At 42.8% G+C, this 12,053-nt stretch overlaps 1 protein-coding gene across 8 annotated transcripts in view; it reads left to right on the forward strand.

The window, feature by feature from the left end:
- FAT3 (FAT atypical cadherin 3) overlaps positions 1-12,053 on the forward strand; it is a 452,006-nt gene that overhangs the window by 275,276 nt on the left and 164,677 nt on the right. The gene's annotated exons all lie outside the window — the stretch shown is intronic.

The raw sequence follows: 12,053 nt of genomic DNA on the forward strand, positions 1-12,053 counted from the left end.
TAACAGTCTAATCAAATTGCAACAACTGCTTCTTGTTAGAACAATTCCAGCAATAATCCATAGCAATTTCTGTAAAGAATCATTGGTACCATGGAGAAGTCATAGAATCACAGAATCATTTGAGTTGGACGAACCTTTAAAAGTCATCTGGTCCAACCCCCCTGCACTGAACACCCACAGCTCTATCAGGTGCTCAGAGCCCCATACAGCCAAATCTTGAGTGTCTCCACGGATGGGGCATCCATCACCTCTCTGGGCAACCTGTGCTACTGCTTCACCACCCTTATTGTAAAGAACCTTCTCCTTATATCAAGTCTAAATCTTTCCTTTTTTAGATTGAAGTCAGATGATAGGCAAATAATCACAGGGTAATTTTACTTCTCTGCTGGGCCAAGCATCTGACTGCAGAGCAAGCACAGTAGCATTTTCTTGACTTGTGCAGGTACAGTAAAAATCACCCTGAAACAGGTTGAAGACCAGACAAAGCCTAACAGTCCTGGAGGCATGCACAGCTCTCATGACTAATTACCACTTTCAAATTGAGGCACAGCACAAGCAGTTGACACCAGGGCAGTGGCTGATATACCTGTGTTGGGTGTATCAAGTCCTGCTTTTCTCACAATTGCAGGATGATGAGTTTGAGAACTAAGTAACAACAAAAGCAGAGATAAAAGGCTGCATCATGTTGATGTGAGGATTTGGAACTGATCAGTTCACACCTCTCTCTCCCCTTAGGGTATAAAGAAGCCTGCAGGAGGCTGCAATATGTGATACGGGTGGCTTGATGCGAGTGAAGGCACAGGGAAATACAAATGTTCAAAGAAATGTCCTTCCTTGGCTCTGAAAGAGCTTGGCAATGGAACAGAAAGGGTAATAGTCAGTAGGATGGCCCTTTTCCATGGATATATTAACATACATTCCATGGTATTTTAACATATTCAAAGCTCTTGAGGCTGCACAGACAGCATGCTCTCAGTAGCAGAATACCCATTGTCATATATGGACTGGCTTGGAGTACCTGCAAATACAGAGATCAGTTGTCTTGAAGCTGTTGCCCACTAATTACAGTATAATTTAATCGAATACAGACATTCATTTGAGATGTCACTATTATGGAGTGGTAGGACCATTAGGAACCTGAATTCTTTGACAGCCCCTTGTTCTGTCTCAAACAATTCCTTGTTCAGGCTTTTCATGTTGTTTCTTCATGCTTGAAGCACACAGTGTTACTTCTACATTCTGGACTTGGCCGCATATCGCCAGGCGTTTTCAGTAGAAAACATTTGGAGGGCTTGTGTAGTCCCAGTCCTTTTTTTCCTCTTGGCTTTGACTAAAGAAACACCCCCTGCTTGAGAGGAGAAGCACAGACAAGTTCTGCCTTCCAGTCCCCATTCCCGGTGAAATGCAGGTGTTTGTTGACAGGGTGTAAATGGTCATAAAATATCATAAAAACAGAGTTTAACCAGAGAAGAGAAATAAAAGTACTCAGATCTGTGGCAGCAGATGCTGTTAAGCTTGCAACAACTGGGAGGGAGCAGGGTGTGAGTGAAGAGGAGGATTAGAGTTGTTCCCTTTCTGATCAGAGTTGTGTAGATCTGTTCTCTTACAATTTGGAATGATTGAAGATTTCACTGAAGCAGTACTGATTCATACCTGCCCATTAGAGCTCTGACCTGAGCACTGATTTTGAATTCCAATAGAAACTGGAGTAAATAGGCAAGTGACAGACTGGCATGTGAATAGAAAAGCCAGGAGAAGTGGGCTGAGCCACACTGCGGTAGCAGAAGAAGAGCTTACACAGTGCCCTAACTCCTGTATTAATATACTCTGTTCCCTTCAAGCTTGCCCTAAATTTATCATTTCTAATTTGCTAAGGAGCAGCCGTTCTCCAAGCAACTTGGAAGCCAGCACTATCAGTCTGGGGTCAGCATTGTGCTCCTTTTTGATGCATTGCTTGGAATCTGGTTTTCTCTACATCACAGTCCTATGGAAACTCCGCTGAGTTTACAGCTGCCATTCCTCTGAGGAAAATCAGCCTGGCAAATGACGTAAGATTATTTGTAGTAATTGCACCATCTCTCCTCCAAAGAGATCTCTTGGGGCTGATATTTGTGAATGTATCATTATTTGGAATGCAAACTCAAGTGTTTGTTTGTTTTTTTTAAAACAGTACAGCAGTAGTGGGACATGCATGAACTTCGTCCCTTGTGAAAGCAATTTAGCCAAGAGAAAAAAAAATATTAGCATCTAGTGTTGGTAGAAGGGAACAGGATCCTGTGCTCATTTCATCTGCTTAAATTCAGTTTAAAGTTCTGCTTATATTAGAATAATTTGCTTAGCAATGAGTGCTAATGTTTTGAGGTTGAGGGAGTGTTGCACGCCACATCTTACTGCCATCCTGTATTTGAATGAGAAAGGCAATGGAACAAGACACAGGGAGTCTCTGAGTACCTTGAGAAGCTGGTTCAGCTCTGTACCAGAAAGAAGAGAAGATAGGAGCCTGTTCAAGCTGGCAGGTTTACACACAGTTTCCAGAAAGGCTTATAAGCCTGAAAGCATCTTCTGGGGACTTGCTTCTTGGGAGATGTTTCATCAAAGAAGGCTAGGTCTAGGGGAGACCCACTGCTGAGAGAAGTTATTTTCTCCTCCTTCATTGGTGCCAGCTGCGTGCAATTACCCTGTTCTTTTACTGGGCTGGGATGAAGGTGACAAATGGTTTTACATCCTTGGTACACCTGCTGATATTCCTCACTATTACCCCAAAATTGCAATGTCTGAATTACAGTCAAAATAGCTGATAGCAATTTGCAAGAGAGGTGTGCTTTTTAAGAGTGATGGTACTGATGGTATTTATTAATAATAGATATTTTCAATTTGGTATCTTTTTGCAGCCATGCTTGTGACAAGTTTTCTGTGTTATGGAAAATACTAATCAAAATTATACTTAGAAACAACAAAAAATGCTCTTAAAGTTCAGAAAAGTGAATTCTCTCTTTGTAGATCTCTCAAATTCCCTTCTTCTGCATTCCTGTTCTCAGAGAATTCTGGTAGTAGCACGTGGGCTCTATACAACTGCACAGATTAGCTGATGGGATTTTAGAAGCAAACTGAACAAAATGCTTGGGCATTTCTCTTTTTTTTTTTTTCCTTCTTTTTTTTTTCTAGCTGTCTGTCTGTCTGTCATGCTTAGTCAATAGTGCCCAAAAAAAGATAAAATCCCAGAAGCATCAAGGATGCAGCGATTGATTGTCCCTACCATGTTCTTCCAGGAAAAGAAAATATTGATTCTAGACTGAACTGAACCATCCCTATTTTTGTCAAACAAAAACTAACTTTTGCACTTCTTCCACCCTCCTTTCTCACTCCTGTCTCAGAGCAGTAGTGCTTTCAGCCCTGCAGTGCGCAGAGTCCTGCCTCCTTTCCTGGCTGGTGTTGATGAGTTCCCCCCTTCCTGTGTCTCTTCCATTTGTAATGCATTTTTTTTCCCCTTGGAATCTCTGGTTACCAGTAAGCCATCTGAATTTGTGCTACAGTTAGAGCGCAGGGAAGCAGTAAGTGGGCCTGGCTCTTTAGCTGGCTGTTGTTTTCATCAAATTCATAGGAACTTGGATAGAAAATTCTCTTTTCTGTCAAATCAAGCTTGAAATTGGATAAGAGAGGAAAAGATGTTATTGGGGAAGAATGACAGGCACATGTAATGTATTCACTTAACTCTCAGCTCTGTGGAAGCAGGGACTGTGTGAGGGTTGCAGTGCATCAGCAGGTACAGCTTCTGAAGGGGAAAGCCGCACTGCACAGTTGAGGAGGTACCAACAAGCTGTGTGCGTTTAGGAACTCCCTGCCTGCTCACACGCTTTTCAAATCATGAAGCTTCTATGCAGAGCAGCTTCGTTCACCACCATTGCATCAGGAAGCTGTGATTTCTTGGCCTTTATATAGGGAGAGATGGCTTCCTGCGTATATCAACTATACGTGGCATTAGGTCAAGTACTGCCCCTCAGGCTTCACTTCAGAGCCACTTGGCACCCAGCAGAGATTGCAGAAGAGAGGTGTAATGAGCCATCTGGGTAGGAAGAAGTTTTTGGGTGAGTTGCTACATGGCTAAGCTGCTCTGCCAGCCCGCCTGAAAGCACATGTCGCAAAGCAGCTTGAGAAGGCATCTAAGCACACTCTTGAAGCTAAGCATGTTCTTGAAAACAAGGAGACTAAACCATATGCACGGTGTGTTTCCCTGAATAAAAGCCTAAATAAAATCTGAGATTCAGTGACTGGAAATGTAGTTGCCAGCTTCAAGCATAACAAAGCTACAGAAGAGACACGCTGTAATGCTCCATATCTGTGTAGCGTTTCCCTCCTGTTCAAATACTAATTCAAACAAAGATCAGAGGGAACAAGAGTTTGAGAAATTGCAGCAAAAGCATCACAGACCACAGCATTTTCACTGACTTCATAGTTTCACAGCAGCCTGGCTTTGGAAGCAACGTATTCTGTCACTTGTGAGTCTGACTCCTGTCTTTCTGACCTGTTTTCCCACTCCTGAACTGCATTATCTTCCGCAGCACAAGTTGCTGAAGCCATGACCAAGGCAATCTCCTGCCACAGCTGCGGTCCTCAGTCATGGTGCTGTGATCACAAATCCGCCTGTCATCCAGAAAAACTGGCAAGCTGGCAAAATGCAGCAGCATCAGTACTAATATCTGATCAAATTTGATATTTCAACCCCCAGTGAAAAAATGGACTGTCAACTCAATTATTGTTTGGAGCAAAACACAACAGTGCTGTTGGCTGCAAGCCATACCATTATTGGGACAATTGAGTTTTATGCTGGGGAATAAAATGTAGTTATCCTTAGAGTGCCATCTGCATGCACACTGCACTGCAGACCTCCACGCACCTCCAGCACACAAATGCCAAGGCTTTCTGCTTACTGTATCTGTTTGCTGTGTGTATATATCTAGGTGCTTTAAGTTACCCATGCAAAGAGGCCCTGGATGACATCTCAAACTCACTGCTCCCCTTGACTGCTGTTATTCAAGAGAGCATGCACCCCCTGCAAACATCCTACAAATGAGTTACTCTGTATTCCTTTCCTTTCCCTCTGTCTTTTGATATGTTTTCATCTACAGAATCATAGGAAAGTTTAGATTGAAAGGGACCCTGGAGGTCATCTAGCCCAACGTCATCGTCAAAGCTGGGTCACTTGGGTCAGCTTCAGTTCAGACATGATTTTCTCCCACTGGGCACCATGTAGCTGCTGTAAATAAGGATGCTGCCATCGTCTCTTAACTGACCTGAACTATCCTTCTGTCAGCAATGTGGGTCTCTAGAGGTCAACAGAATCAGGTCTTTATGATTCCATTGCCACAGTGAATTGTGCTAGCTGTATGCTTTCCACTTTTCGGTGTATTGAGAGCTGACTGCAGATTGGAGTCAGCCCATGTTCCCATTGCAGAGGACTCTGTTCTGTGCTGGTGAGGCCTCACTTGGAGCACTGTGTCCAGATATAGAGTCTTCAGTACATGAGAGACATGGAGCTGCTGGAGCACATCCAGATGAGGGCCACAGAAATGCTCCAAGGGATGAAACACCTCTTCTGTGAGGACAGGATGAGGGAGCTGGGGCTGTTCAGCGTAGAGAAGGCTGCAAGGAGACCTGAGAGTATCTGAAGAGGAGCTATGGGAAGGAAAGGAACAGACTCTTTAGCAGAGTATGTTGTGATAGAGCAAGGGGAAATGGTTTCAGGTTTAAAGAGAGTTGATTTAGGTTGGATATAAAGAAGTCTTTTATGGTGAGGTTGGTGAGGCACTGGAATAGGTTGTCCAGAGTTGTGGTTGATGCCCCATCCCTGGAGTCTTTCAGGGCAAGGCTGGATCAGGCTCTGGGCAACCTGATCTAGCTGTGGATGTCCCTGTTCGTTGCAGGGGAATTAGACTAGATGGTCTTCAGAGGTCCCTTCTAACTCTAAGGATTCTATGATTCTATGATTCTTTTGACTGAGCTGCATGCTTTAACTTAAGTGGGCATAAACTTCTAGAGCAACCTGGGGATTGAGTGTGCTTTCAGAAAAACAAGTTGGCTGCAGGATTCTCTGAGAAACTCTTCCCAGCTGTATCAACATGAGCAGCTCCACATAACACGCAACCCACAGATGTTATCCCAGCACTCTGCAGAACTCTGCTCAGCTCCTGGGAAGCGTGGAAGCACTTACTTAGTACTTAGTTTATCCTCTGGCAGCTAGCAACTGCATGTCTGACTCTGGCAAGTCTTTGTATCCTTGCACTGTGAACTTCATTGTTTTATACTGGTAGACTTCTCACATTTCTCCATCAGTAGCGATGCATCTGGAGGTGCGATTACATTACACAGCACTGTGCTCACGAGTGATGCAGCTGCAGTTGTACTATTTAGGTTTCATGCTGGTCCAGAAGTGCTAGCCATGAATTTGTTGTCTTTCCAACAATTTGGAAATTGCTCTTAGTTTCTGCTCTGTTGGCACTGCCTTCAAGATGGGCTTTGCTGGTTCTCTCTCTCTGATAGCAGCAGATCTGAGCAGCTCCTGCAGGGGCATTGGAACCCTCAGAGAAGTTCCTGAGGCTCAGCCTCCTGTTCTCAGCTCACCCTCCTTGCTTCATGATCTGGAGATATATGCCTAACAGCTCTTTCGGCTGTGCACCTTCTTTCCACTTACGTGTTGACTCAGTAAGCTGGTCACACCACGAGCAATATGTTGTTTTCACATCATAAGCTCTCTCCTGCGTGGATTTTATGTTCCATTGCTGTGGAACAAGAGTTTTCTGATTTGATCTCCAGATTGTCTGATTGATTCATCCCTTTTTTTTTGATGAGGACTCATCACTCTGTCAGCATCACAGATGTGTATCTTTGGAGGCATGAAAGAACACACGAAGAGGAAGTCCAACTTTAATGATTCCTGTGGATGAGTTATAGCAGTTCCCACGTGCACTCAGGGCTGTATTTGCATTGGTCAGTTAGTCCCATCCTCCCAGTGGAGAACGAGAATGAATAAGAAGTGGATGGTGGATGCCTGCCATTCATACCATGCCCACATAGGATGCTGACAAGTCCTTTATGAAGTTCTCTTTTATTTTTTCACCACTTATCATTTCTTTTCGTTGCTTCCATGGTCAAAAGACATGTGGAACTGTAGTGTAAAGCTCTAAAGGTAAGGAGTAGGTTAGAAAAACTGGGGAGAAAAAAAACCTGCAACCCTGTGTTATTTTTTGATGCCAAGATGTCAAATCACTCTGTTGGACCTTTGAGATTATACCTGCTGCACATTCCTGCACATTCTGGACAACTGCTGTTGAAATGTTAGGACAGTTGGTGAGGAATGCCATTTGCACCACCTGTGGACAAACAGCCCGGATAGTATTCTCATCACCTGTACTTGGCACCTGCAGGCAGTGTGTCCATGATGGAGTGTCTCACACCAGGCTTACAGGTGGCAGCTTTAGAAGAAATGTTTTCACCATGGGGTGGTCTGCTTCTGGAAAGAGTGCTCAGAGGAGTCCCAGAGTATCCATCCTTGAGCAGTCTGGTCTTTTTGGCACTGATGTGGTCAGTGATTTCAGCTAGATGTCCTCCATAAACTCCTTATGATGTGAATTATACTGTGCTTCTCTGATCCCTCAGTGATTGGTAGAAAGACATGAGCCATTCCAAAACAGTCTGCCTGTATCGCTTAGGGAGAGATGAAGGTCTACTAAAAGGTTTTTGATCTGTTGGTTTTTTGTATGCCTAGGAAGAGGGCCATTCACAAGAATGCACGCTTTATCAAATTAAGCACATCTTTACTGAAAAAAGACATTGCTTGAAGCCCCTGCACATGATTTGGACAACACTTCTTATTTGAGAAAAAGGGATGCAAGGCCTTCTGTCTTTTTGCACAATAATTTCACTTCTGATAATTTGCTATTTTTGCTTAGCATAAAAATATGTTGTTTCTTTACCTTCATGGAACAAAATCTTTCCACAAATTACTGTAGATGTGGATCTTAATAAAGAAAAGATCTAAGTCACAGTGATATTACCCAGAATTTAGCTTTACCTGAGTTCACCTCTTGACCTCAGCATGCACTCGGGTGTGCAGCAGCATCTCCAGCCTCAACCCAGCTGCAATCATGGATCTTAGATAGTAAAATCATGGAATCACGAAGGTTGGAAAAGACCACTAAGATCATCTAGTCCAACCATCAACCCATCACCACCATGCCCGCTATCCCATCAATAGCAGGAGGAGTTCTCACAGCCTTACATGGTTTTCCATATCTCACAAAGCTGCTTTTTCCTGATTTCTGCAAAGCTCATCTCCTCCTGAAGTCCTAATGTGATGTTGTAGCAGTGGCACTAAGAGAGCGCACTTACCCAGGTACACTCTGTCTGCTCCCAGCTCAGAGCTTTGGGGCTCATCTTTCAGCAAACTGGGGTCTGCTCTGCAGCCTGTGCATCTGTGTGAGCATCTGGAGGAGACTGAGGAATTACTAGGGGATCTTTTACTGCGGTTCCTGTACAGTCTGCATCTTGCTGCGCCTCTTTCTTTCCTTGGGATTGGATTCTGGAGTCCACCACGAAAGAGAAGAGATAAAGAAGCTTTCTGCCTTCGATGTACAACATATGGAGAGATGGGACAGATGTGCCCTGTGTGAAAACCACTGGGCAAGAAACCAGTTGTTAGGAGCTGAACGAGTGAGGCATGTCCCTCGTAGGATACATGTGTGTGTGCAATGCAAGCACACTGCAAAGAACTCCAGTTCCTGAGAAGTAAGCTGCTATTTTCACCTATAAATTCCTAATTGTAAGAAGCCTTTTTCATGTGAAATGAGATTGCCTTGCATACCACAAACATCAAATACACAAGTGAAACCCCTCCTCCCAAAAAGAACACAGTGGAGAGATATCTGAGGAGAAGCAAGGCTGCATTTTGACATGCTGCATTTCTTAATGGAAGATTAGGAAATCAGCAACTAAGCATGTATTTATCTCACTACGGCAGAAAAAAATCTTTTGACGCACATAAGCAGTTTCTGTTGCTAGCCTGCAAACAGAGAAATTGCCTGCTGAAGTCAGAGATGATGATTACTTTCTGGGTGGTGGCTGCAGTTATCATTTTTTCTTTAACTTTTCGCATTATCTGCAATATTCCATTGCATTATTATGTGTAAAGATTTTTTCTCAGACTCCACCATATTCAAATAGGGAATCGCTCTGTTGTCATGGAAATCACTGCAGAATTAGGCCACAAAGAGTGACAGTGACTCAGTAGCCAGGTGATACAGGCGCTCAACTGGGAAAAGAGAAATCTGCTTTTCTGCCCCTGTTCCCATGAATTTATAATTATTTCTTTCTCTAATGAAGCAGCTGCACTAAGAGGGCATGTCTCAGGAAACTGCTGCTACGTGAGTGCCTTCAGAACCAGATTCAAATGGGTGCTCCTTACCCAGGCAGGAGAAGGGAAGAACTGAATTCTGATTTCACTCATTCTAGCAGAAGGAATTGATGCCTGGGCGAGGAGGTGGAGAGGCAAGATGGCCACGGTGGCCTTTGCGTGTCTGTGACTAAATGTGCCCTATGTGTACTTACCAACGCTTCCTCAGGAAGTGGGTGATAGGCAAACGGGTGCCTAATTTTAGTCACGTAAAGGTTCAGCCAGGCATGAAACTGTTTCTTCAGAATACAGCATGTGGGCTCAGGAGTGCAGGCAGTGATGGGAGGAAACCTGGCAGGGGGTTGGAGAATCTCTTCACATTCCTCTTCTCTGTTCAAAGCTTTAAAGTTTTGCATTCCAAACATGTTAGTGGAAAGTGCAGTAGTGAGCCTTTTCTGTACATAAACATGTACAAAAGTGCATGTAAGTGCAGAACATAGAAGGATGAGAAATTCAGTAGAGAATGCAACAAACTGGACTCTGAATTACGCTGTGGTCCTATGGGTAGAAGTGTCTGATTCATAGCTGCGGATTCTAAGAATCCTCAGAGCCTTGTTCATGAAACAATCTGGTATAAATGTGCTTCCAGTGTAAGCATTCGACATCAGAAAGATGCTTTCCAAATTTTGTTTTAAAAGATACTGTTGTTACTGTTTGAGGGTGTGCCCAGGCTGAAACATAAAAGCTTTTGGTCTGATTTTAGTGCTGATTTTGATAGTTTAGTAATGGTCTTCACAAGAAAACATACCAGCAGGAAAACAGATGTTGAGATCAAAACTTCAACTTCTTAATATGTGCTTATCTTAGTCTCTAGAAGTGTTATTTGTTTCAGTATCAGCTGATACAAAACATGGAACTGCTGTAACTGTACTGTAACTACGTCCTCTTCTTGGAAGCGGACATGGCAATACAGCTCTGTAACGTATAATAATTTTTTCTAGTATGGGGATGGAAGATGATTAGCTTATAACACAGTAATCTTGTCCGCTATCTCCTTTTGGACAGATTTTGATTAATTCTCCATTAACCAAATTCACTGGTGTACATTATCATGCTGTCATTCTCTTCTGTGTGTGCTACCTTTGTCATGTGATTAGCTGCCCTGAGGGCAGGAAACCAATAAAAATGACATTCTTGCTTATTATTTGCACCACTACCCTTTCATAGCCCATCATCAACTTGTGTGTTGCCTATGAGGATAAAGTCAAAAGTTAATTAGAATGCCACTTCATGTCATATAAAAAATGATCATTGTATGTACAGGAGAAGTTGTTTGCCTCCATATATGTGTTTGTCAGCAGCTCTTACTGGTTGTGCCTCATTCCTTCTTTTTAGTGATCCCAATCAATGGGAATGTGGGACATCCAACCACTATGAGGGTGGCAAAATCCAGTGCTTAGGAAATTGGCAACCTGTTCACTGTGAACTCTGCGAGTCTCAGAAATGCTTTCAGTGTTTTAACCAAAAAGTCTCCTTTTTTCTTTCTTTCTTTTTTTTTTTTTTTTTTCCTAATTATCAGCTCCTGCATTTTATTTGTGTCAATCATGGAAAGAAGATTTGTGAAAAGATAGCAAAGAACAATTCTTAAAATGTGCAGATATGAATTGTAAGATAAAAAACTTAATTGCAGTTTAGACTTCAGATTTATTTGAAAAGGGGATAATGATAGTAATTACCCAGTTTGAGTTTTGTAGAAGGCTAATTAGATCCCAAAAGCATTTGTATGCACGAGGCAAACCATAAATACAAAAGACCATCTGGTCCTTATCAGCTTACAACACTAACACTGTCTGTAATTATTTTTTCTATATTGTTTTGATGTTGACATTTTATGATGCAATACATTTAGCCATGGTTAGGGAATAACCTGTAAATGCTGAAAAACCCTGATTTTTGGCTATTGCAGAGTTTGAGGTTTCTTGCTGGTTTTAAAGACATTGCCTGCCTCTAGGTGTGCAGTCTGTGGTTGAATCTTTTACAAATTGGTCAGTGTTTGAATTGAATTTGTGATTGGTTTTTTTTTTAATCTAAATTGTTCCATCTGTTTTTTTACGGCTTTCTGAGGTTCAAAAGTAATTTATGAACATGTAGAGATGGGTTTATCAGTCAGTGAAGTACTCTTCTAGTCTCTAAGCTGTTTCACAGCAGTAGAGACGCTAATTTCAGTGCCCTTGTTCAGGATTTAGTTTGCCACCTCAGCCTGCCTGTGTTCTCTGTCCAACATAAAGTTCTTCTGTGGCCCTGTGAAAGTCAAACTTGAATACAACGGAGATAAAAGTTTTGTGCCTTCTCTAGTGTAGGAAGAACTCTAAGTACCTCTGTGCTGAGAAGCTCAGTGAACCTCGGCAGGATGTCTCTCAGGTAGTAGTGGTGACAAGTTGCAGAAGCAGCCATCCCTGGTCTAGAGGGTGTCCCTGCCTATAGCAGGGGGTTGGAACTGGATGATCTTAAGGGTCCCTTCCAACCCAAACCATTCTATGATTCAGTGATCTCTTGTGCTTTAATCTTCATTCAGCCTGTTATCATAAAGCCATCAGTATCCAGAGTCTCTAACGAGACTCAGACCTCTTTCATTTTTCTGTTTGGAAAGCACTGAATGGGGAGGACA

Source organism: Tympanuchus pallidicinctus, unplaced genomic scaffold (genome assembly GCF_026119805.1).
Source record: "Tympanuchus pallidicinctus isolate F22 unplaced genomic scaffold, pur_lepc_1.0 scaffold11, whole genome shotgun sequence".
Lineage (NCBI taxonomy): Eukaryota > Metazoa > Chordata > Aves > Galliformes > Phasianidae > Tympanuchus > Tympanuchus pallidicinctus.